We start from the raw sequence: 26063 nt of genomic DNA on the forward strand, positions 1-26063 counted from the left end.
CTTCCTGCCAGTTCATCCCTTTAACCCTGTGGAAATATATACCCTTTGACTAGGCTGACAGTACTGAGTAACTAGCACTATATCAATCTCACATGTAGGTACTCACAAAAAGGCCTTTAGGAACGCAGATGCCCAAGGCAATAGATGCAGAAAACTACGTGTATTTTCTCACCCTTTCCTAGTACTCATCCAAAATAGTTATACACTTTAACCAACAAGCATCGCCTTAGACAAACATTCATCACAAAAGATCACACCTGCGTTTATTTAACCTGTTACTCTGTCAATATGCTCTTTTTACTTCTTTCTCCTTCAGGTTATAGGTACTATTGACCCATAACAACTGAGAAGAAGGGTAAGTGCAAACAAACTTATCCACACACGCTGCCAATGGGGTAACAGGCACAACACTGGTCCTGAAGAAAGCCCCATGAACCAGCAGGGCACAGATAGGGCTGAAACATGTCGACCATCTACACCCCTTTTTTATAAGCAGGTGCTATAGAACAGTAGCCCTTCTAGACACGCACCGCCTTTTGATTTTATCCTTACCCCATATTCAACAGAATAAAACACGTTGCTGAGTGATGGAGGTTATTTTAAATTCACTTTATTCACATTTTCATGAACTCCGATCACTACCGCTAACACCAGCAGGTCTCCCTCCAGGTGGAGGAAAGCATTCTGTACGACCCTATGATGATGCTTTTCACGTAGATACACAAGCGGACAATCAAGATATACCGCCACAGTACTATTCACGTGAATGAAGGTTTTTAAAGACGCCTAACATCCCAGGCCCTGATTACAACACAGGACAAATGGTCCATTCTCCCATGATAACTTGACTATCACCCGGAAGCCAAATGGATCTCAGCTTCTGCCTCCCTCAATTAATTACGGTACAAAAGGGGGTGGTGATGGACTGAGCATCTGAATCAATCAAACACTTACACCCAGTCAAAAGATCTGGGTTTAATCCATCACCGTTCTTTAGCCCACTCTGCCTCCCCAGTTCAGACACTCCGTCCATCACCACCCCCTTTTGTCCCTCAATTAATTAGTCGATATTATGGCAGCGTGCAGCTGTAGGAGCTTCCCCGAAGAGAGGATATTTGACGATTCGGAAAGAAGAAGGTCTATACCCTACTACTTTTTGAGCAGTACATCGGAAAGAAGAAAACCCACGCATAGAATATCATAATTTCTTGCAATGGCAGAGAACCCAGAACTCAGCTACATGGATGACGAGATCAATGCCATTCTATCAGTACCTTCTGTGCTACAAGACAGTGCTCTCAACCAAACATTAGCTCAAGCCAATGATTGGGACAAACTTACTTAGATAAAAAAGGAACAAGTTAGAACAGCCATACAAGGCATCATTATGACTGAATATCTCTGTGTCAATGCAGCACCTACAGGACTGTGGGTACATAACGCACCTAGGATCTTCTTACAAGACATCTTTTTTCAAAAAGACTGGTCAGCAATCTTATGGAAATGTACCAGAGATTACTTAGTCCTGATCATAAAAACAGCTACCAGACTATTGAAAGCCTTTACTGTGAAAACACAAATAAGTGAAGCAAAAATTAAGACAATGGTTCACATTTCAGTCACAAGAAGAGGCTGGAAGAAATGAATAAAGAAATTAATGAAACCAAAGAATACATCACACAGAACAAAATAAAATAATCGGGGTAATACTTGAAACGGTTCTCCCAAGAAAAAATGCATCCCTACACCAAAGATGATTCTGTGGCCCCCGAACAACACAGCGACAATGACTCTCCGGGGGGCAACCCCACTGAGAACTCTTATTGGAGTGGGGATGATTTTGTGGAACTGAAAAATCTTCATTCTCAGGGGTCTTACTAATATCAATAAAGAACTTGGCACAGAAGCTGAAATATGAAAAGACATCTTTATTAAACTTTCAATAAGTGAGGCTACGTCACCCAGCTGCCTTAGCAACTGAATGAGGCAGTCTGAGGAATACAGAGAACAGAGGCCTTTTATATGTTTTAGGGTTACAAAACTCAGCACAAAAGTAAGGGGCAGTCCTAGCTTTTGCAAGCATGCAAAAACCCCAACATTCCTTCTTACACAAGCTGGACAAACCCATAATAAAAGACCACAACCCGTATCGTAAACAGGTCATAAAAAGAAGGAACAGAAACAGATGAGAGGTAGGATAAGGTGTGTGTATGTGCATACCAAACTTTACAATCTCCTGTACTCTGATCCTTAATCTTGATCAGCTACTGGGCAAGGAACTGGTCTAACAAGGTCAGCTTCAGGCAACAGGGTCAGGTCACTCAGGTCATTCAAAAGTCAGCTAAAGTCATCGGCCTATGTGAGGGCAACCACAAGATGGCTGCCATGCACAAAATGGAACCCAAGGGTTCAGAACGAAATCTTCAAATACACAGTGAATCCATCGGTGTAACATGATGAAAACACTCATACTTGTTGAGCTCACTGTTTACGGTTCGCTGTTACCAAAATCGTAACAGAACCACGACCTTTATGACCCAGGTTCAGAATTCACGGAACCTCAATATATCAGACCAACGATGGAACAGAGGACAAAATAGACGTCATCAACGATGATGGCCCAACCTGTGGCGAACACCCCAGTTTGGAGACCGTCCACAACCACTGTACCAACTATACATACAGAATTTTCAAGGGTGGATGAACCCATACATTCAAGGCTCACCACCGATGAGACAGCTAATGGGACCACACCCAACACAAAGGCCACCTTTTTAAGGAGAGGCCCCAACAGCCAGACAGGTAGAAGAAAAGGGGTGACATGGACAGAACAAGATCGACAAATCCTAATCCGCAGCATGTCCAAAGAGAGACCAGGACCCAGTACGACAACTCGCAGATTGGACATTAACAGAAGACCAAGAAAAAATCCTCAATAAAGACCTAGGCTTCGTGCCAACACCCCGCTAGATCAGTTTAAGCTGCAATGTGAACTAGCAGAATTCTGCAAAAGGATTAAACTAATAGCTTTCTTCAAAGACAAAGATGACAATGCCACCACAAGTGATACCACTTACAGAACAAATCCACTTTCAACCTGCCAACTCAGCTGGTCCCAATTGAAGTACAAGCCTTTGAGAAATCCCTGCTCAAAGAGGTGGAAAATCTGAAAAACACAACAAAAAACCCCTTCATGAACGTTTCCAAACTGGAGCGCCGAGCATTGGAGGAACTTCAGAAACACGAAGGACTAATAATAAAACCTGCGGATAAAGGTGGAGGTATAGTTATTCTCACCAAAGATAACTATAACAAACAATGAACAGACCTCTTGTCTGATACGAACTTCTACAAAGTGCTAATAACAGATCCCACCAGGAGACTACAATGGACAGTTGAACATATGGTGGATGAAGCCGAAATCAACCAATAGATCTCCAAAAATGAAGCAGACTTTGTGAAGACCAAATCACCTAGAACACCATACTTCTACTCCCTACCCAAATTACATAAAAACAGAATAGCCCATCCGGGACTCCCAATAGTTTCTGGCATTGTTTCAGTACTGGAACCCCTTTCACAATTTGCCAACCACTACCTAAGACCGTTGGTGCAAGCAACCACAACATATCTCAAAGACACTCAGGACCTTTTAAACCAACTACAAGATTTAAAATTCCAAGAAGGAATGATGTGCCTAGTTGGACTCGACGTGGAGAGCTTATACACCAGGCTATCACAAGAAAAGGCACTCCAGCCGATTGAAGTTATCCTGTACACACAACAGTGGGAACACAAAACACAGAGACATTTTGTCTTAGAATGCTGACGTCTTGCCCTAACTAAGAACTTTTTTTAATACAATGGTACCCTGTTCCTTCAGTGCCACAGATCTTCAATGGGGAGCACGTTCGCCACCCTAGTATAGCAGGATTGTATGTGAGCAACTTTAAGACCACCAACATCCTCAATGACACCAACCCATATAGAGCAAAAATACTCTTCTGGAAGCATTACATAGACAATGTGATAATGTTCTGGAATGACACACCCGACAAACAAATTTCCAAAGATGGATTAATACCAAGGATCAATACCTAAACTTTACATACCCTGCAGATACCCACAAACTAGATATTCTCTATACCACAATCTACATAGAGGATGACACAATCAATATGAAGACATATAATAACAGCTTGCTTTCATACAACAGTATCCACCCACACCCACTGAGGGAAAATCTCCCTTAGAGAGGAGGAGCTTCGCGGGCAAGCAAGATGGCCGCGTAAGCTCGGAGCTCCGCAGACCCTCCGACCCTCCGCAATAATCCTGCTTGAAATCCTGTTCCACGTTGGTGGATTCTGAATGCTGGCGGGTCACTGATGCGGGGCCTGCCTCCCGCTTCCAAATCGGAGGTTCCTACGCTGAGCTACGTCGTGTGATGCCCCTTGCCCAGGAAGCGCCATTGTCTCCTCGGTCTCCGCCACTCCGCATGATTGGGATGCGTAGTGCTGGGTGGTGATCCCCACTGACGGAATCTTCGATACTGCGGTGTCTCCTATCACTGGATTGGGCTCCACATCAGTCCTAAAACCTCAGCTCGACGGATCTAAGGCTCGGAGCTGGGTGTGGTGGCCCCGCAGTCTTATCGGACCCGACATGGCGGCAAAGGGTGAACCGGACAAGACATCGAACAAAGGTGTCCGTGGCAAGTCCCAGGTGCAGCAGAACAGAATTGACAGATATGCCCAGCTGCGCACCTCGCCTGCACCGGGGGCCTCCACTAAAGGCTTCTCCTCTTCGGGCTCGCCAGATGGGTCCGAGCCCACCCTCAGCGATATTATGGGGGCCATCGCGGGCATACGGGCATACGGGCCGAACTACAGAAGCAACACGAGGTTTTGACTCACAAAGTGGACACGTTGGCAGTGGATCTCACCCTTATCAGAGCCGACCTGGGTTAAACCAACGATCGGGTGAAATCGTTGGACTTAAAGACTTCGAGCCTCACCACCGACGTCTCGGACCTGCAAACCGAGGTCCGGACTCTACGGCTCACTTCTGACCAGTTCTCCAGGCGACTGGACGACTATGAAGGTCGTGCCAGGCGACAGAATGTCCGCATCATTGGCGTTCCGGAAGGGTCAGAAGAGGCATCGGCAGACCTGTTTGTTGAGGACCTGATACAGAACCATCTTACTCCCCCCGGGTTGAGCAAATTCTTCTCGGTGGAGCGAGCACATCGGGTACCTGGTGGCCCGCCGAAGTCGGGCGTGGCACCTAGACCTATCATTGCCAGGTTCCTCAACTTCAGGGATCGGGACGCAATCTTACAGGCGTCCAGGAGTCATGGACCGCTGCAGTACCAGAACTCTGAGGTGCACTTTGATCCTGACTTTACCAGGGCGGTACAGAGGCAACGCCAGAGCTACGTGGGAGTGAAACGGCGACTGAGGGACATGGGACTCAAGTATTCGATGATGTTCCCGGCCAAGCTTCGGATTGAGCACGAAGGCCGTGCTCTGTTTTTTGACTTTCCGGAAAACGTAAGCGAGTGGATAGACACCCTGCCACAGCGTAGCGACGGCCGGGAGGACAGCGAAGGGGGCGCTGCTGGTGGCGCTGATTTGTGAGAACTGGCTCTACTACGAGAACATTGGCGGTTGGTGGCCCTGCAATATGTGACTGTCGTACTTTTTCCAGTGTAATAGTGATTTGATCTCCCGATGTTTCATGGGGGGCGGCGGGAGGTGTCCGCGGGGAATCCTTACTCCTCTTGGGGCTTTTTGTAGGCTAGTTAATGGGGCGACAGGCACACTGCTGGTTGGGGGGGCTTATTAGTCTGATGCAGGGGTGCAGGGTGGGGGGTGTTTTGGGACAAGTTCGAGTGTCTCTTAGTGTGTTTTTGTTTTCTTTTTGTTGGCAATGGGTAGTGTATATTGTTGCACTTTCGATTCTGCAAAGGTTGTTCGGGTCGAGCTGGGGAGGGAGTCACGATGATGGGGGGTAGGAAATTAAAAGTGATCAGTTGGAATGTCAATGGGTTGGGTGACCGAATCAAAAGGGGGATTGTGCTTCAAATGCTTAAGCGTCACATGCCTGACGTGGTCTTTCTACAGGAAACACACTTGATTGGGAACTCCTGTAAGGCGCTCAATCGCAAAGGGTACAAGATGGTGGCACACTCAGGGTTCTCTTCGGGCTCTCGGGGGGCGGGCGTTCTTGTCCGGACATCCTTTCCGCTGGAGATTGATGTCACCACGACAGATGATAGAGGGCGCTACGCAGCGGTGGCTGGGCGGTGGGAGGGGAGGGCTCTCATCCTACTTTCAGTTTATGTCCCGCCTGGCCTACAGACCAGTACGTTCCAGGACCTTGGTGGCGCCCTTTTAGCTCTGCCTGACGGCTTGCTGATAGTTGGGGGTGACTTCAACTCGGTCTGCTCTGGCTCCCTGGACAGACATCCGCCTAGGGACCTTCGCCACTCTCAATTGTGGTTGCCCTCGTTCATAGACTCATTGGGCCTTGTGGATAGTTGGAGACTCATTCACCCCGCGCTTCGCCAGTTCTCCTTCCTGTCCAGTGCGCATGGTAGCCTGTCCCGTATAGACTACGTTCTTACTTTGGCAGCTCACGCTACGGCCGTATCCGAGGCCCGTTTCCTGGCGCGAGGAGTCTCTGACCACTCGCCGCTCCTGGTCTCCTTTGACTTCGATATCGCTCTGTCGGAGCGACCGGCAACGGTCAATCCCTGGTACTTTCGGAATCCAAAGACCCGTGCTCTTCTGGCCAAGGCTATATACCTTTATTTCTCCGAGAACGAGGGCTCGGTTGGGTCGGCTGCGACCCTATGGGAGGCATTCAAGACCGTCCTAAGGGGCGAGGCATTCACCTTGATAGCGGAGGCCCGTAGGAATAGGGATTCCGATCTACTTTGTATCGAGGAAGAGATCTTAAACCTCGAAGCCCAGTTGGACCCCGACCCCACCCCAGACCTCCTCCATGCGCTCTCGCTAAAGCAATTTGAATACCGAGATCTCGCTACGAATGCCGCCCAGACTTTGGCTAGGGAACAGCAGGGCCGCATCTACGATGTGGGAGACAAGGCCGGCAAGCTGCTGGCATGGTTGGACAGAAGGGAGTTGGCCAGTAGGGTGGTTCCTGAGATCCTGGGTGCAGACGGGTCCCCTGCCACTGACCCTTCCGCCATTGCCGAGTCCTTTGCCGACTACTTTAGGGGTGTTTACACCTCCACTTCTGACTGCTCCGAGGCCGACTCGGCAGAACTTCTCTCGACCGTCGATCTTCCCTGTCTCTCTGAGGCGGATCGCGACGATCTGGACAGGGACATATCAGCTGATGAGATTGCCCTCGCGATCCGCTCCCTGAGATCTGGCAAAGCGCCGGGCCCCAACGGCATCCCGGCTGAGCTCTATAAGATACGGCCTGATGTGGTCTCCCCGTACCTCCGTACTATGTTCCTGGAGGCGCGAGACGTTGGCATCCTTCCTCTTGACCAGAGGGTGGCCACCATTGTGGTCATCCACAAAGACGGTAAACCAAGGGACATGTGTAGATCTTATCGGCCTATTTCCCTCCTGAACACCCAACCCAAGGTCCTCGCCAAATTGCTTGCCAACCGACTGGTAGGGGTCATTAGCGACTTGGTGCACCCAGACCAGTCGGGCTTTATTCCGCATCGCAACACTGCCCTTAATTTGAGACGACTTCACGGCGCCCTGGCCAGGGTGCACACTCTTGCGGAGCCAGCAGTGCTGGCTTCCCTCGATGCCACCATGGCGTTTGACTCCATCGAGTGGAACTATCTCTGGGCAGTGTTAGCTAAGTTTGGCTTTGGCCCGGTCTTTCTCAGCTGGGTAAAACTTCTTTACGCTAGCCCAATGGCTAATGTGTCCGTTAATGGTCGTCTATCGACGTCCTTTGTTCTCCGCAGAGGTACCAGACAGGGCTGCCCCTTGTCGCCCCTCCTTTTCGCTCTGGCTCTCGAGCCTCTGGCGGCCATGCTGCGTTTCCACCCCGACCTCCACGGCATCACCTGGGCACCTGACTTCGAGGACCGTATCTCCCTGTACGCTGACGACATCCTCCTATATCTGACGTCCCCGTACAAGTCTCTCATAGTTGCCTGTGACGTCCTTAGACAATTCGGGAGATACTCCGGTCTGATTATCAACTGGGCCAAGTCCTCCCTCTACATTTTGAAAGGGGACACTCCACGCCTCCCCAGAGGCTGCAACATTCAGGTGACCACACAGGGCTTCAAGTACCTAGGGATTTACATCTCTGGGAACCCGAAAGTTCGATACGACCAGAACTTACTCCCCCCACTGCAGCGTCTCCGACGCGATGTGGAGAGCTGGCGTAAGCTCCCGCTCTCCCTGCTTGGCCGAGCGGCCCTGTTTAAAATGCTGTCCTTGCCCAGGTTCCTGTATGCTTTACAAAACACCCAAGACCCGGTACCGGCTCGATATTTCAAGGAGATTGAGGGTCTCCAGCGGGCCCTGCTCTGGGATGGCCGCCCCCAGGTGGCGATCACGAAGCTCACGCTCCCGTGGTACGACGGGGGCATTGCACTGCCGGATGTTCGTAGGTATTATTGGGCTTCCCAGCTTGCAGCCCTCAATCACGGGTTTTATGGCCCGGTGAATAGTCCCGGCTACGCTATGGACAGGTGGCTCATGGGTGGTGGTAACTATTACCGAGCCCTGTACTCCAGATCTCTTGATCGGCGTATGTCCGGCCCCACGAAGACGGCAGTCTCTATTTGGCGTACGATCACTAAGGTGCAGGGATGGCAGGGCAGACTGACCAGCTTCACTCCTCTATATGACTCCGACATGTTGGGCAGACTATGGCACACCAAGAGCTTCGACAAATGGGACCTCATTGGCATCTCTAGAGTGGGAGACATGATTTCCAAAGGGGCTATCAAGACCTTCTCCCAGTTACAGGCCGAGTACCAGCTGGGTGCCTCGGAGTTCTTCCGGTATGCCCAGCTGAGACACGCCTTGCTTTCCGCCATGGTCCCCGGGGAAGATGTTCCGGAGAGCTCACCGCTGGAGGACAGAGTGCTGGACGGCCATATGCCCGACAGCGCTATCTCACTGTCTTACAAAAACCTAATTAACGTCCGCACCGACCTCCTCCTTGGGTTACGCGACCAGTGGGTGGCGGATGGCTTGGAAATCGACGACGAGGACTGGCAAAGTGCAGTGTCCTCCCCCAAGGAGGTTGCCATCTCCTCTCGGCTCCGACTGGTCCAATTTAAAATCCTGCACAGGGTATACGTCACTGGCCCCCGCCTTATGCACATGGGTTACTCGCCCGATGGCCTTTGTCGTCGAGGTTGTGGCGCCCTCGCCACCTTCTTGCACATCTTGTGGGAATGCCCAGCCATAGCGTCTTACTGGAGAAGAATTCACAGGGTCATGAGTGAAGTGTCGGGAGTGGGGATTGTGGCGGAAGCTCATAGGTGTCTCCTCAACATTTGGGAGCCGACAGATCACAACACGGCCCAGACCCAGTGGCTGACCCTAGGTAATATGGTGGCCAAGAGGGACATTGCTCAGAGGTGGGGGGCCACTACGGCACCCCTTGTGGTACAATGGAAAGCCAATATGGATTGGTGTATGTTCCGGGAGAAGACTGTCTATGTTGCCAGGGGTAAACCCAACAAATGGAACAGGGTGTGGGGTGCATGGAACTCTTACCGAGGGGATGTGTGTCTGCCACCTGAGCCTGCTTCCTTGGATGAACATTTGTCACTGTGACCTACGACACCGACTGTTTATGACAACTGATTGATCCTGTCTTTCCTCCCCCCTCCTATCATCCTCCACTCTTCTGTATTTCTGAGCCGCTGTTCTCTCTTCCCTCCCGACTTTCTACTCCTTGCTGCACTCTTTCTCCCATTGCCAATTTTCGGCGCCAGTTGGCGTCTTTTTCCTCTTCTTGTTATAAAACATAAAATAAACCTTTACTTTCCTGTTGTAATTGATTTGCACTATTACGCTCTGCTTACTATGCTGCCTTGCCTCCGGGATGTTAGGCTGAATAGCTGTGTGCTTTTGAGCAATAAAGGTTTTCAAAAACTTTAAAAAAAAATTAAAAAAAATCTCCCTTAGAGTCAATTTTTGTGAAACAGGAGAAATTGCAGCAAACTAGAAGATTACAAAACACAAGCAAAGGAACTGAGCCAGAAACTACAAGCAAGAGATTACCCAAACAGAGTGATACAAAAGTGCCAGAAGAGATTGCGAGGAATCAACAAAGAGACATCCTCTTTGAGACCACAAAGAAAGAAGAGACTGCAGATGTCCTCACCTGCATAACAACTTACAATACAGCTTCCAACACAGTGAAACAAATTGTGAATAAGAACTGGCAAATCCTTACGTCAGGATCCTTAAAATGGCCCAAACCCAGATTCGCCAACAGAAGGACAAAAAACATCAGAGACATACTGGTACTCACGAGACCCCCTCCAGAAAAACCAAAAACGGAATCTATGGGGGGGGGGGGGCTATAGAGGGCGTGCAAGCTGTATGGCTGCACTACTTTGAGGCTCCTGCTTCCTGGGACTAATATCCGTCAGTTATCCTTTGTAAATGAGCAAAATAATCTCTAAAACTTGAGCAAACGATAGGTCTGGCTTCCCTGCCCACTTTGTGTGAAGTGGGGAGAAATCGGCGATCTGCAACCACCGGGCCGAGCATCGATGGCTGTGACTGCACTGGCCGCCGGAACCGAAGAGAGCCGTGGTTCGGCTGTCCCGGCCAGGCAAGACCGAGGCCCTACACGGGCTACTAGGCCGCGCGTCCCACTGCCGCTAGAGAGAGAGTGCCCTATACCGGAGAGTGGCGCCGCGTAAATGGCGGCATTAATCCAGTGCACGGAGCCGGCAAGAGGATGTGAGAGAAGCGGAGGCACCCGGTGCGAGTGTGCTAAGGACAGCGGAGCTCTGTTTTGAGAGGCCACGGCCGGGAGCGCAACGAACCTGCGTGCACGCATCGACCATTGCAGTGGCGTTCACAGTCAGCAACACAGAGGCGGCAAGCATTGTTGGGGGGTCTAGGACCTCTGACAGGTGATCAGACGCCCTGAAGACTCGCATCGTCGAGCCAGGTATTGCGAGGGTGGAAGGATTGGCGCAACGGGTGACAGCGCAGTTGCAGCTGACCAGGGGCCATAGCCCCCGCACCGCCACCCTTAGCGTGGCCTCGGTTATTAACACACAGTGCGGCGATTGGGAACAGAGTGATCCCGAGGGTGATGCTGCCAGCAGTACAGTGCGTGAAAAAGTGCAGGGCACCTATGAAGATTGTGCATGTTATTTGTGGAGCACTGGGAGGCGCGGAGCAGCGAGTGAACATTCTCCCCCCCCCTCCGGCAGCAGAGCACTGTAGAGGTGGCATGGAGAGGACTGGAGGATGCTGGTCGATGCGGAGACCCCCCATAGCAAATTGTGAGTTCTGATTGGCGGCAGTAGCTCCCAGGCTGTGTGATCAGCGATTGTGGTGCCCGAGGATTACACCTGGCACATCCGAGAAGTGTGTGGGATAAGTGTCACGGCACCGCAATAGAACTGTGGGGTGAATAACGGCCGCAGTGCGGTGGCGCCGGAGAGTAATGGGGTGTGGCAACCTCTACTAGGAAGCATCGTGCAACGCAGGGTTGCACGGCGGTCGTGCGGGCAAGGATCCCACAAATTCGCGACAGGACTGCATACAATTCAGATCTGACATTGCGGCACTGGCTGGAAGAGGGAGTAACTACTTGGGAATACTTGGAGTGCCCCTCCCCCCCGGGTCTACACACTTATTGAAATATGGGGAGAACTGACGCCAAGCAGCCTAAATTGAGCTTTGATGCAGGGAAAAAGGGAAATAGGTCTGCATAGGAAGATCAGGAGCGGGGGACTGTGGCACACACCAGTGGAGGTACTACTTCGCAGGCGTCAGAAATTAATGATATTTTGCAAGAGATACTTCAGGGGTTCGCGACGGTGGTGGACAAAGTGGACCGTATGTCGTCCAGGATGGATGCAATCGCGCACAAGCTGGATGGACACGAAGACCGTATTAAAGAGACCGAACGACGCATATCTGTTGACGAGGATGTCACTGCCCATCATACGACACAGCTCACAAGAATGGACAAACTCTTGCACACAATAGCGGCCAGAAACGAAGATTTGGATGCGCGCAGTCAGCGCAATACCATCCGCGTCATAGGAATACCAAAATCAACGAATACTGGTCGAATGGAGGACTATATTGAGAAGTTGTTGCTGGACACCGTTGGCCGTGAAGCATTCTCCTCGCAGTTTATAATAGAAAGGGCGCACAGAACACTTGGGCCGCAGCCAGCGCCCGGTAACCCTCCGCGTCCTATCATCGCAAGATTACTGAACTATCGGGATCGGGATGTGGCCCTCAGGGCTGCACGGAACCAACAGACATTGACATATGATGGAACACCTTCTTCATATACCCAGACTTTACACCCATTGTACAGGAGGAAAGACGCAAGTTTATGGACGTCAAGAGGAACTTACGAGCGGCGCAAATTGATTATGCACTCCTATATCCAGCGAAACTCAGAGTGACGCATCAAGGGAAACAGAGTTTCTTTCAGGAATTCGCAACAAGTTGAAGAATTTCTCCGATCGGTGAAGCGGGCGAACAAAGGAGAAGGAGGCCAGGAAGCCCGCAGCGCCTGGATCGAGGCGTTGACCTTGAGATTTGGAATGACTGCTCTTTAGGGTCACAAGTGGAGGAGTGTGGCTCAATGGTTAGAGCGGCAGACCTTGATGCAGAGTTCTGGCCAGGGACCAGGGTTCGATTCCCGCCTCGGCGGGTCTCTGGCTCATAAATTCCGCTGACTGGATATTCTCGCCTCAGTGCCTATTCTAATCATGGGTCCCACGCTGCAACTCTGGGCAATAGCTTGCTTAGCCTCCACAACGGCCCCTCACAGCGCTGGGGATGCCTGGTTGCACCCTGGGGATGCCCAGGAGTGGACATTTCACCGGGAAAAGCCAGGACGGGTTCCCTAGCGGTATGAGTACAGCGCCAGGACACACTGCTTGCCGGGGTATCAGTGCGCTTTACAAATACGTCTACATTTACATTTACTATTATATACTATAGGGTCAACTCTGGTGGACTGATGTATTGGGGATTGAGTCCAGGGCAAAGTATTTTGCCTGTGTCCAATCTCCATCATAATGTGAATGGAAGTGTCTTGCTGCACTATAGGAGAAGTCCTTATTTGTGATGGCACGCCAGTGCTCCAATCTCCGTTTCTTCACGGGAAACGTTGTGGACCCTACATACCATTTGTTGCAGGGGCATGTCACCACATACACTACATGGTCTGTACTGCACTGGATGTTTTTGTTTATTTTCCATCTGCTTAGTATCACCTCCCTTACATTCACACTATGACTGCGGGCTTTGCATTTTCCACATTTGTGGAAGCCTCCCTTTGCTGTCAGCCAAGACTGTTTCTTAGTTTCAAGGTGGCTGTTCACAACCAAATCTCTAATAGACTTTCCTTTTCTATAGGAGATGGCTGGGTGGGGTCCTAGCTTATCCTTCAGGATTTTGTCCTGTTGTAAGATCTCCCATCTCTTTCTCATAATCTGGCTGAATAATGGTGATTGTGTATTGTAAGTTGTTATAAGCCTGATAGGTGTCTCAGTTCTTTTGGGAGTGGTCTTGGGTGCTTTGTATAATGCCACTTTCCTTTCAATGGGTTCAAATTTTTCTTCTCCTTTTCTGAGCATATTGGGGTGATATCCCCTTGCTCTAAATCTTCCTTGCATCTCCTTGCTATGTTTTTCAAATGTCTCGTGGGTGCTACAGTTCCTTTTGGCGCGTAAAAACTCACCAAAAGGGATTGCCCATCTAAAACTGGGGGGGGGGGGGGTGGCAGCTCGACGCATGGAGTAGGGAGTTGTCGGCTGTCTCTTTCCTGAATATCTCAGTTTCTATTTTGTTGTTGATTATTCTGAGTTTGACATCCAGGAAGTGCCCTGGGTCTGTTTGTATAGTATCCCATTGAACAGAAAAACATTCTCCACCAAGCAGAGTTCGACCATTTGCAATAGCATTTTGGAATGTGCTTCGAGATGTACACTCCTGGACTTCAGAAAGTGTTCACACGCTCTTAACCCGTCTGTGTGTCGAATACTAGTGTATAAACTTTTGACGTCTAGACAGACAAGCCAAAAGTGTTTCTGAAGAATGAATTGCAGCTATGTTAAATTGCCGAAATGTGGGCATGAGATATAACTTGAAAAATTGTATACTAGACTGACAATATTGTAGTAAGCTGGTTGGTTTACATAGCGTATAGTAATTATGTAAGAGCCAATATATGGCGTGATTGTAAGGAATTGCGATACAGCAAAATACCTTAAATATTGATATGATGAAAATATTGAGGTAAATATGTAACTGCATAAAAGAATTGTAATGACAATATCGTATTACAAAGCATGTTAAAACATGGCGCCCATAGCGATGTGGTTGAGCAAGTCCCCTTTTCATTGCTATCGTTACGCAAACACGCAGTGTTGAAAAGAATGGCGGCCTCCCGGTGTGTAAACAAACACCGAGGAAGGCAGGTCACCGAAACTCGTTTGTTTGAATCGGAATAAACCAAAGAAAGGAAAATGTCTCTCGTGAGTGCCTTATTTCTCTTTATAACAGGAGGGAAACTGAGCGACAATATTTTGTGGTATGCACCGCCACTTAAAGAGCACCCGCCCTTGATTGATCCCGTGTTAGGTGTAAGACAGAGCGCTAACAAATATATATATATATATATATATATATATATATATATATATATATATATATATATATATATATATATATATATATATCCACGAAATCCACGTTCGAGTTTCCACACAGGTGCGGCGTTCTCCCACACCTTAGAGAGACGCAGACACGGTCCAATTTTGTGCAATCTATTTATTTTGAGCAGGCACAACGCATGACGTTTCGGCTCCGAGGAGCCTTGTTCACATGACAGTGTCATAATCATAGAGCCGTTCTTTTAAAGGAGCAGCCATTAGAAAAAAGTTTGTGATCACATGCTCGGTATGGTGAAAGACATGGAAGAAATACTTTCCGTTGTGATTTGCATAACATACTTTTCTTGATAAAATGAAAGATTGTAATTACAAAGTACATTCTACACATGATATCATGGTGTAATACCATCTGGTGCATTGTGGTTAAAATACATTTGAATTCATTATTTATGGGTTAAATACAAAATTGTGAGAATCACTCTATAATAGAAAATTGCCCCATTATACTTCATAATACAAAAGTAGATTAAAACACGTTCATAGTTATACCTGTTAGTATATATTATTTACATATATCTACATATCATAACATATTTACATATTTACATAATCACCAATAAGGTGTTTGTGCTTTATAACCGTATGGTCATTTAAGTTATTTGCACTCAGTGCACCAGAAAATGTCTTGATGTTAAACATCCGATGTTAAATTGAACAAGTGCAAATCCAAGCAGATTTATAATGTAAACGTTACCGTGTTTTTAATGTAGAGGCAATGCAATGAATTTAATTTTTGTGTTATCCCCCTGCACCACCAAAAACTGACCCCAGGATCAAATTACACTTACAGAATCTATATTTACTTCCATGTCATTAATAAAGTGCAAGTTCAGTGCAATATAAAGTACATATAAAGTGCAAAATTAATCATACCTATTCTATCTGCATTAACCCAGCCCCAGGAATAAGGACCTGTTAGCTGAAAATCCCAGATAATATTATTCCTATAGTAAGTACTTTTTTTGTGTTATATCTTTTTTGCTGTTTTTCTTATCATTTTGTTTGAAACTTTTTTCTCATTTCTTATCTTATTTATCATATCTTATTGTTCATTTTTCTGTTAGTTAGCAGTTGCAGCAACATCCTGCAGTATCCTGATTGACCGATATGGGATGCTCTAAGTAATCCTATGTACATAATTGATGCAAATTTCTGTCCCAGCCCAGCCCAGATATTTCCTGTGTTGTCAAAAGGGGTACGAAGTAACATCCTAGGTTTCAGAGTACTAACATATTTAAAGTAGACATGTGTATAAGTCTTTAGTGATGTTTAAACCTGATGGCGTCTTAGTGTTTAACATGAGGATATACTTTGTCTCAAGTTTTCTCAAACTGGTTTCTCTATCACCCCCCCGCCTGTTTGTGTTGACACTGTCTATCACGAAGTACGTAAGTGTTTTGTTGTTGCTTTGATGTACTTCCCGATAGTGGCGGGCAACAGGATAAGTATTGTCCCCATTGGAGATTGCTCTTAGATGTTGGAGGATTCGCTGATGTACAGGTAGCTTGGTACTTCCCACGTACATCAGCGGACAAGGGCATCGTAGGACGTACACCGCATGGTCGGTCTTACATGTCAATACCTGTGTTATTGGATGAACTGTGTCATTGAATCCATCTTTATATTCTATATATATATATATCTATACTACTATTATAAAGAGAGAACACAACCCTTTTGGCAAGGTAAACTCAGGAACCACAGCGCCAATCCACACACCCGATACATCCTTGAAATTGTCAGGGTGTGTAGATGGATATAGGCTACATAAAATTAAAATAAAACGTAAATTTAAAAAATGAACTTTAAAAACAAAGTAGTCCCCTGAAAGAAGCGCCGGCTGCGACGTCTGCGTAATGACATCGAGAGCGCGGGGAGGAGCGGCGTTCAGGAGCAACAGGAAGATCGGAGGACATGATCGTGGGGAGGAGCTGCGGACAGGAGCAGCGGACAAGCGGTAATGACCAGCGGTAAAATCAGCAGCGCAAGGAGGAGCAGCGAGTAAGGTATGTGAACCTAGAGGGACGGGCCGAGGGACGTGACCAGCGAGAAGCGGAGGAGCAGTGGAGCAGTAAAATCAGCAGCGCGAGGAGGAGCGGCGAGTAAGGTAAGTGAACCTGGAGGGACGGGCGGAGGGACAGGCAAGCCTGAAATGCTGCCCCCAGCCCCCTTCTGCCCCAGGCAACGCTGGGGCGGGCTGCTAGTATATATATATATATATATATATATATTAATATTAATATATATATATATATATATATATAAAAATATATATATTTATATATATAAATAAATATATATATATATATATATATATAAATATATATATATATATATATATATATATATATATATATATATATATATATATATATATATATATATATATATATATATATATATATATATATATATATATATATATATCCAAAATGAGTTTTCAGATCCACAATTCCACCAAAAGCATCCAGGCACTCACGAACAGGTTTTGTCAAAAAGCTTATTTATTAAGCATCCTCATCAACGCGTTTCGGGAGTCACGCTCCCTTGCTCACGATGTTTGTGCGTTGGTAGGTATATATATATATATATATATTCACTGAAAAAAACCACAGGTTTCAGGGACGTTATAGTTAGTTGGACATTTTACTCGTACAAAACCAGAGAAATACATTTGTTATAGTTAGTTCAGCTAACTATAACTCATGCCCCCACAATGCGCTGCTGATGACATAACATATTACATCATTCATGACATGGTCAGTGACATCACCGATGACATCATCCAGTGAGTGTGTGTTTCTATAAGGTTTAAATATGTTTTATATATATGGCAAGGTGTATTGAAGAATGAATGGGTGTGTAAGTGTCTGTATGGATGATTTAGTAGGTGTGTGACTGACTGTATAAGTGATTAAATGTGTCTTACTGGATACATGATGAATTATAGAAAAACAACATCCTTAAGAGACCAACTTCTCAAAAGCCACTTCAAAGACATCCAACCAGAGAAAAAGGAAAACTGGCTTACAAGCCAGCAGAAAGGCTTCAGGAAGTGTAATGTGTGCAAGGCCTGTAAAATTGGTCACAATAAAAGCACGTTTGAAGAACCTAATGGCAAAATAACAGCAATTGAAGAAAGAATAACTTGCTCTTCAACCCATGTAGTATATATCATTGAATGCAAGTGCGGATCACAATATATCGGCAGCACAACATGTATGCTGAAAAAAAGAATATAAGAGCACATCAGGGTGGTGAAAAACGAGGACATGGCTTATGCCACGGCCAAACACCTGGCAACCTGTCAAAAAGGTGATTGGAAATCAATGACATACTTCGGGATACATGTGGTGAAGCTGGATGAACGAGGTGGCAAGAGAGAAAGGAAACTAAGACAGATTGAATCACGCTTCATAATCAGACTAAAAACACGAGTGCCTAGGGGGATGAACTTTGATGAGGAGCTTTATTTACATTTGGAGTAATGAGAGAACAGAGAGACATTGATATAAAGAACAAAATGGAAGAACTCCAAAACATGAGTTTATTAGTAATGGGTACTAAATCCAATGGAACGAAGGACAAAGAACTCTATAACACATTTTTGATGCAGGCAGAATATTAGGAAACATCAATTGATACTATATCATATTGACTGTAAAGGACGCACATTAATGTAATGGATATTGCTAATTACAATGCAATGCCATAATCTGCCTAAATAAATGCACAGCGCGTAAAAACTGCAGCGCGACAGTAATTGAACGCGAGTATCAAATGTATTAAATGTATCAACGCTGTTTTTCACAGAAATGATATAAAGTAATCTGAAATGTTAAAATACAAATACATAGAGAAACTACATATCCCATAATGCATCTTAACAGCAAATTGGGATAAAAAGTAAACACTAATGATGGCTCACTTACCGTGACCAAAGCCTAGTGAGGCTGAAACGCGTCGGTTCGAGCAGTAGTTAAATAAACCAAGTTAAATAATCCCAATTCTGAGTGCCGCGTCCTTGGTGTGTAAATATATATATATATATATATATATATATATATATATATATATATATATATATATATATATATATATATATATATATATATATATATATATATATATATACTAGCAGCTAGGTGCCTCGGAGTTCTTCCGGTATGCCCAGCTGAGACACGCCTTGCTTTCCGCCATGGTCCCCGGGGAAGATGTTCCGGAGAGCTCACCGCTGGAGGACAGAGTGCTGGACGGCCATATGCCCGACAGCGCTATCTCACTGTCTTACAAAAACCTAATTAACGTCCGCACCGACCTCCTCCTTGGGTTACGCGACCAGTGGGTGGCGGATGGCTTGGAAATCGATGACGAGGACTGGCAGAGTGCAGTGTCCTCCCCCAAGGAGGTTGCCATCTCCTCTCGGCTCCGACTGGTCCAATTTAAAATCCTGCACAGGGTATACGTCACTGGCCCCCGCCTTATGCACATGGGTTACTCGCCCGATGGCCTTTGTCGTCGAGGTTGTGGCGCCCTCGCCACCTTCTTGCACATCTTGTGGGAATGCCCAGCCATAGCGTCTTACTGGAGAAGAATTCACAGGGTCATGAGTGAAGTGTCGGGAGTGGGGATTGTGGCGGAAGCTCATAGGTGTCTCCTCAACATTTGGGAGCCGACTGATCACAACACGGCCCAGACCCAGTGGGTGACCCTAGGTAATATGGTGGCCAAGAGGGACATTGCTCAGAGGTGGGGGGCCACTACGGCACCCCTTGTGGTACAATGGAAAGCCAATATGGATTGGTGTATGTTCCGGGAGAAGACTGTCTATGTTGCCAGGGGTAAACCCAACAAATGGAACAGGGTGTGGGGTGCATGGAACTCTTACCGAGGGGATGTGTGTCTGCCACCTGAGCCTGCTTCCTTGGATGAACATTTGTCACTGTGACCTACGACACCGACTGTTTATGACAACTGATTGATCCTGTCTTTCCGCCCCCCTCCTATCATCCTCCACTCTTCTGTATTTCTGAGCCGCTGTTCTCTCTTCCCTCCCGACTTTCTACTCCTTGCTGCACTCTTTCTCCCATTGCCAATTTTCGGCGCCAGTTGGCGTCTTTTTCCTCTTCTTGTTATAAAACATAAAATAAACCTTTACTTTCCTGTTGTAATTGATTTGCACTATTACGCTCTGCTTACTATGCTGCCTTGCCTCCGGGATGTTAGGCTGAATAGCTGTGTGCTTTTGAGCAATAAAGGTTTTCAAAAACTTTTTAAAAAAATTAAAAAAAATCTCCCTTAGAGTCAATTTTTGTGAAACAGGAGAAATTGCAGCAAACTAGAAGATTACAAAACACAAGCAAAGGAACTGAGCCAGAAACTACAAGCAAGAGATTACCCAAACAGAGTGATACAAAAGTGCCAGAAGAGATTGCGAGGAATCAACAAAGAGACATCCTCTTTGAGACCACAAAGAAAGAAGAGACTGCAGATGTCCTCACCTGCATAACAACTTACAATACAGCTTCCAACACAGTGAAACAAATTGTGAATAAGAACTGGCAAATCCTTACGTCAGGATCCTTAAAATGGCCCAAACCCAGATTCGCCAACAGAAGGACTAAAAACATCAGAGACATACTGGTACTCACGAGACCCCCTCCAGAAAAACCAAGAACGGAATCTATGGGGGGGGGGCTCTAGAGGGCGTGCAAGCTGTATGGCTGCACTACTTTCAGGCTCCTGCTTCCTGGGACTAATATCCGTCAGTTATCCTTTGTAAATGAGCAAAATAATCTCTAAAACTTGAGCAAACGATAGGTCTGGCTTCCCTGCCCACTTTGTGTGAAGTGGGGAGAAATCGGCGATCTGCAACCACCGGGCCGAGCATCGATGGCTGTGACTGCACTGGCCGCCGGAACCGAAGAGAGCCGTGGTTCGGCTGTCCCGGCCAGGCAAGACCGAGGCCCTACACGGGCTACTAGGCCGCGCGTCCCATTGCCGCTAGAGAGAGAGTGCCCTATACCGGAGAGTGGCGCCGCGTAAATGGCGGCATTAATCCAGTGCACGGAGCCGGCAAGAGGATGTGAGAGAAGCGGAGGCACCCGGTGCGAGTGTGCTAAGGACAGCGGAGCTCTGTTTTGAGAGGCCACGGCCGGGAGCGCAACGAACCTGCGTGCACGCATCGACCATTGCAGTGGCGTTCACAGTCAGCAACACAGAGGCGGCAAGCATTGTTGGGGGGGTCTAGGACCTCTGACAGGTGATCAGACGCCCTGAAGACTCGCATCGTCGAGCCAGGTATTGCGAGGGTGGAAGGATTGGCGCAACGGGTGACAGCGCAGTTGCAGCTGACCAGGGGCCATAGCCCCTGCACCGCCACCCTTAGCGTGGCCTCGGTTATTAACACACAGTGCGGCGATTGGGAACAGAGTGATCCCGAGGGTGATGCTGCCAGCAGTACAGTGCGTGAAAAAGTGCAGGGCACCTATGAAGATTGTGCATGTTATTTGTGGAGCACTGGGAGGCGCGGAGCAGCGAGTGAACATTCTCCCCCCCCCTCCGGCAGCAGAGCACTGTAGAGGTGGCATGGAGAGGACTGGAGGATGCTGGTCGATGCGGAGACCCCCCATAGCAAATTGTGAGTTCTGATTGGCGGCAGTAGCTCCCAGGCTGTGTGATCAGCGATTGTGGTGCCCGAGGATTACACCTGGCACATCCGAGAAGTGTGTGGGATAAGTGTCACGGCACCGCAATAGAACTGTGGGGTGAATAACGGCCGCAGTGCGGTGGCGCCGGAGAGTAATGGGGTGTGGCAACCTCTACTAGGAAGCATCGTGCAACGCAGGGTTGCACGGCGGTCGTGCGGGCAAGGATCCCACAAATTCGCGACAGGACTGCATACAATTCAGATCTGACATTGCGGCACTGGCTGGAAGAGGGAGTAACTACTTGGGAATACTTGGAGTGCCCCTCCCCCCCGGGTCTACACACTTATTGAAATATGGGGAGAACTGACGCCAAGCAGCCTAAATTGAGCTTTGATGCAGGGAAAAAGGGAAATAGGTCTGCGCAGGAAGATCAGGAGCGGGGGACTGTGGCACACACCAGTGGAGGTACTACTTCGCAGGCGTCAGAAATTAATGATATTTTGCAAGAGATACTTCAGGGGTTCGCGACGGTGGTGGACAAAGTGGACCGTATGTCGTCCAGGATGGATGCAATCGCGCACAAGCTGGATGGACACGAAGACCGTATTAAAGAGACCGAACGACGCATATCTGTTGGCGAGGATGTCACTGCCCATCATACGACACAGCTCACAAGAATGGACAAACTCTTGCACACAATAGCGGCCAGAAACGAAGATTTGGATGCGCGCAGTCAGCGCAATACCATCTGCGTCATAGGAATACCAGAATCAACGAATACTGGTCGAATGGAGGACTATATTGAGAAGTTGTTGCTGGACACCGTTGGCCGTGAAGCATTCTCCTCGCAGTTTATAATAGAAAGGGTGCACAGAACACTTGGGCCGCAGCCAGCGCCCGGTAACCCTCCGCGTCCTATCATCGCAAGATTACTGAACTATCGGGATCGGGATGTGGCCCTCAGGGCTGCACGGAACCAACAGACATTGACATATGATGGAACACCTTCTTCATATACCCAGACTTTACACCCATTGTACAGGAGGAAAGACGCAAGTTTATGGACGTCAAGAGGAACTTACGAGCGGCGCAAATTGATTATGCACTCCTATATCCAGCGAAACTCAGAGTGATGCATCAAGGGAAACAGAGTTTCTTCACGAATTCGCAACAAGTTGAAGAATTTCTCCGATCGGTGAAGCGGGCGAACAAAGGAGAAGGAGGCCAGGAAGCCCGCAGCGCCTGGATCGAGGTGTTGACCTTGAGATTTGGAATGACTGCTCTTCAGGGTCACTAGTGGAGGAGTGTGGCTCAATGGTTAGAGCGGCAGACCTTGATGCAGAGTTCTGGCCAGGGACCAGGGTTCGATTCCCGCCTCGGCGGGTCTCTGGCTCATAAATTCCGCTGACTGGATATTCTCGCCTCAGTGCCTATTCTAATCATGGGTCCCACGCTGCAACTCTGGGCAATAGCTTGCTTAGCCTCCACAACGGCCCCCTACAGCGCTGGGGATGCCTGGTTGCACCCTGGGGATGCCCAGGAGTGGACATTTCACAGGGAAAAGCCAGGACGGGTTCCCTAGCGGTATGAGTACAGCGCCAGGACACACTGCTTGCCGGGGTATCAGTGCGCTTTACAAATACGTCTACATTTACATTTACTATTATATACTATAGGGTCAACTCTGGTGGACTGATGTATTGGGGATTGAGTCCAGGGCAAAGTATTTTGCCTGTGTCCAATCTCCATCATAATGTGAATGGAAGTGTCTTGCTGCACTATAGGAGAAGTCCTTATTTGTGATGGCACGCCAGTGCTCCAATCTCCGTTTCTTCACGGGAAACGTTGTGGACCCTATATACCATTTGTTGCAGGGGCATGTCACCACATACACTACATGGTCTGTACTGCACTGGATGTTTTTGTTTATTTTCCATCTGCTTAGTATCACCTCCCTTACATTCACACTATGACTGAGGGCTTTGCATTTTCCACATTTGTGGAAGCCTCCCTTTGCTGTCAGCCAAGAATGTTTCTTAGTTTCAAGGTGGCTGTTCACAACCAAATCTCTAATAGACTTTCCTTTTCTATAGGAGATGGCTGGGTGGGGTCCTAGCTCATCCTTCAGGATTTTGTCCTGTTGTAAGATCTCCCATCTCTTTCTCATAATCTGGCTGAATAATGGTGATTGTGTATTGTAAGTTGTTATAAGCCTGATAGGTGTCTCAGTTCTTTTGGGAGTGGTCTTGGGTGCTTTGTATAATGCCACTTTCCTTTCAATGGGTTCAAATTTTTCTTCTCCTTTTCTGAGCATATTGGGGTGATATCCCCTTGCTCTAAATCTTCCTTGCATCTCCTTTCTATGTTTTTCAAATGTCTCGTGGGTGCTACAGTTCCTTTTGGCGCGTAAAAACTCACCAAAAGGGATTGCCCATCTAAAACTGGGGGGGGGGGGCAGCTCGACGCATGGAGTAGGGAGTTGTCGGCTGTCTCTTTCCTGAATATCTCAGTTTCTATTTTGTTGTTGTTGATTATTCTGAGTTTGACATCCAGGAAGTGCCCTGGGTCTGTTTGTATAGTATCCCATTGAACAGAAAAACATTCTCCACCAAGCAGAGTTCGACCATTTGCAATAGCATTTTGGAATGTGCTTCGAGATGTACACTCCTGGACTTCAGAAAGTGTTCACACGCTCTTAACCCGTCTGTGTGTCGAATACTAGTGTATAAACTTTTGACGTCTAGACAGACAAGCCAAAAGTGTTTCTGAAGAATGAATTGCAGCTATGTTAAATTGCCGAAATGTGGGCATGAGATATAACTTGAAAAATTGTATACTAGACTGACAATATTGTAGTAAGCTGGTTGGTTTACATAGCGTATAGTAATATGTAAGAGCCAATATACGGCGTGATTGTAAGGAATTGCGATACAGCAAAATACCTTAAATATTGATATGATGAAAATATTGAGGTAAATATGTAACTGCATAAAAGAATTGTAATGACAATATCGTATTACAAAGCATGTTAAAACATGGCGCCCATAGCGATGTGGTTGAGCAAGTCCCCTTTTCATTGCTATCGTTACGCAAACACGCAGTGTTGAAAAGAATGGCGGCCTCCCGGTGTGTAAACAAACACCGAGGAAGGCAGGTCACCGAAACTCGTTTGTTTGAATCGGAATAAACCGAAGAAAGGAAAACGTCTCTCGTGAGTGCCTTATTTCTCTTTATAACAGGAGGGAAACTGAGCGACAATATTTTGTGGTATGCACCGCCACTTAAAGAGCACCCGCCCTTGACTGATCCCGTGTTAGGTGTAAGACAGAGCGCTAATAAATATATATATATAGAGGAAGCCCACAAGCAACTCAATGATAGAGAGTGCTATCGTCGCATTTCCATGCAAGAGGCATCTAATTCCAGGAACGAAATTTACCTCAAACTATCTGCTTGGAGAAGCAAGGGCCTCATCACAATGGATGAATATAAGTTCCTGAAAAAAGACTACCCGGTTACTCCGGTGATATATTTCATCCCCAAAGTACATAAGAACATACAACAACCCCCCGGCAGGCCCATAATATCTGCTTGCAACAGCTTACTAGAGAACATGAGCAGATATATCGACTTTTTCCTACAGGAATATGTGAGGGGTCTGCCTTCATTTATTCTTGACACCAGTGACCTACTGAGAAAGATCCAAGACTTCATATGGTGCCCCAATTATGTCCTAGTATCTTTGGATGTTACATCGCTGTATACCAGCATATTCCATATTGATGGTTTGAGGGCTGTGCAACATTTTTTGGAGAAAAGAAATCCGTGTTTCCATGATCATTCTAAAATGTTGTTGAATATGATTAACATCTGTCTTGAGAATAACATCTTTCTCTTTGCTAACCAGTTATTCATACAGACCAGGGGGGTGGCAATGGGGGCCTGCTTCTCTCCCAGTTACGCCTGTCTACATATGGGGTACTGGGAGGAGCAGGTCCTGAGAAAGCAATTTGCTACCGTCATGGACACCAAAGTTAAACTTTGGTTAAGATATATAGATGACCTGTTTTTTGTATGGGATGGATCTGAGTCAGAGGTGACCCTTTTCATTGAAGAATTGAATAGTAACAACTTGAACATACAATTCACTAGCACCCTGAGCAGAGAATCCATTGTATTCTTGGATGTGGAATTATATGTTTGTGATAACAGCTTACACACTAGACTATACCGCAAACCCACAGCTGGGAACACGCTGCTGCATGCTGGAAGCCACCACCCAGCACATCTGATACGTAGCATCCCTTACGGGGAGATGCTGCGTATCAGAAGGATTTGCAGCAGTGAGGAAGAATGCCGGCTGGCACAATCAGCATGTAGGGCCCGATTTGTTGAGCGAGGCTATAAAACAGATACGATAGACAATGCTACCAACAGAGCTAATAGGATTGATAGAACTGCACTCCTGGGCTCAGGTAGTGCACCAACTAGCTCTGTCACTA

The sequence above is a fragment of the Lissotriton vulgaris genome, chromosome 5 (assembly GCF_964263255.1).
Source record: "Lissotriton vulgaris chromosome 5, aLisVul1.2, whole genome shotgun sequence".
In the NCBI taxonomy this organism is placed as follows: Eukaryota; Metazoa; Chordata; class Amphibia; order Caudata; family Salamandridae; genus Lissotriton; species Lissotriton vulgaris.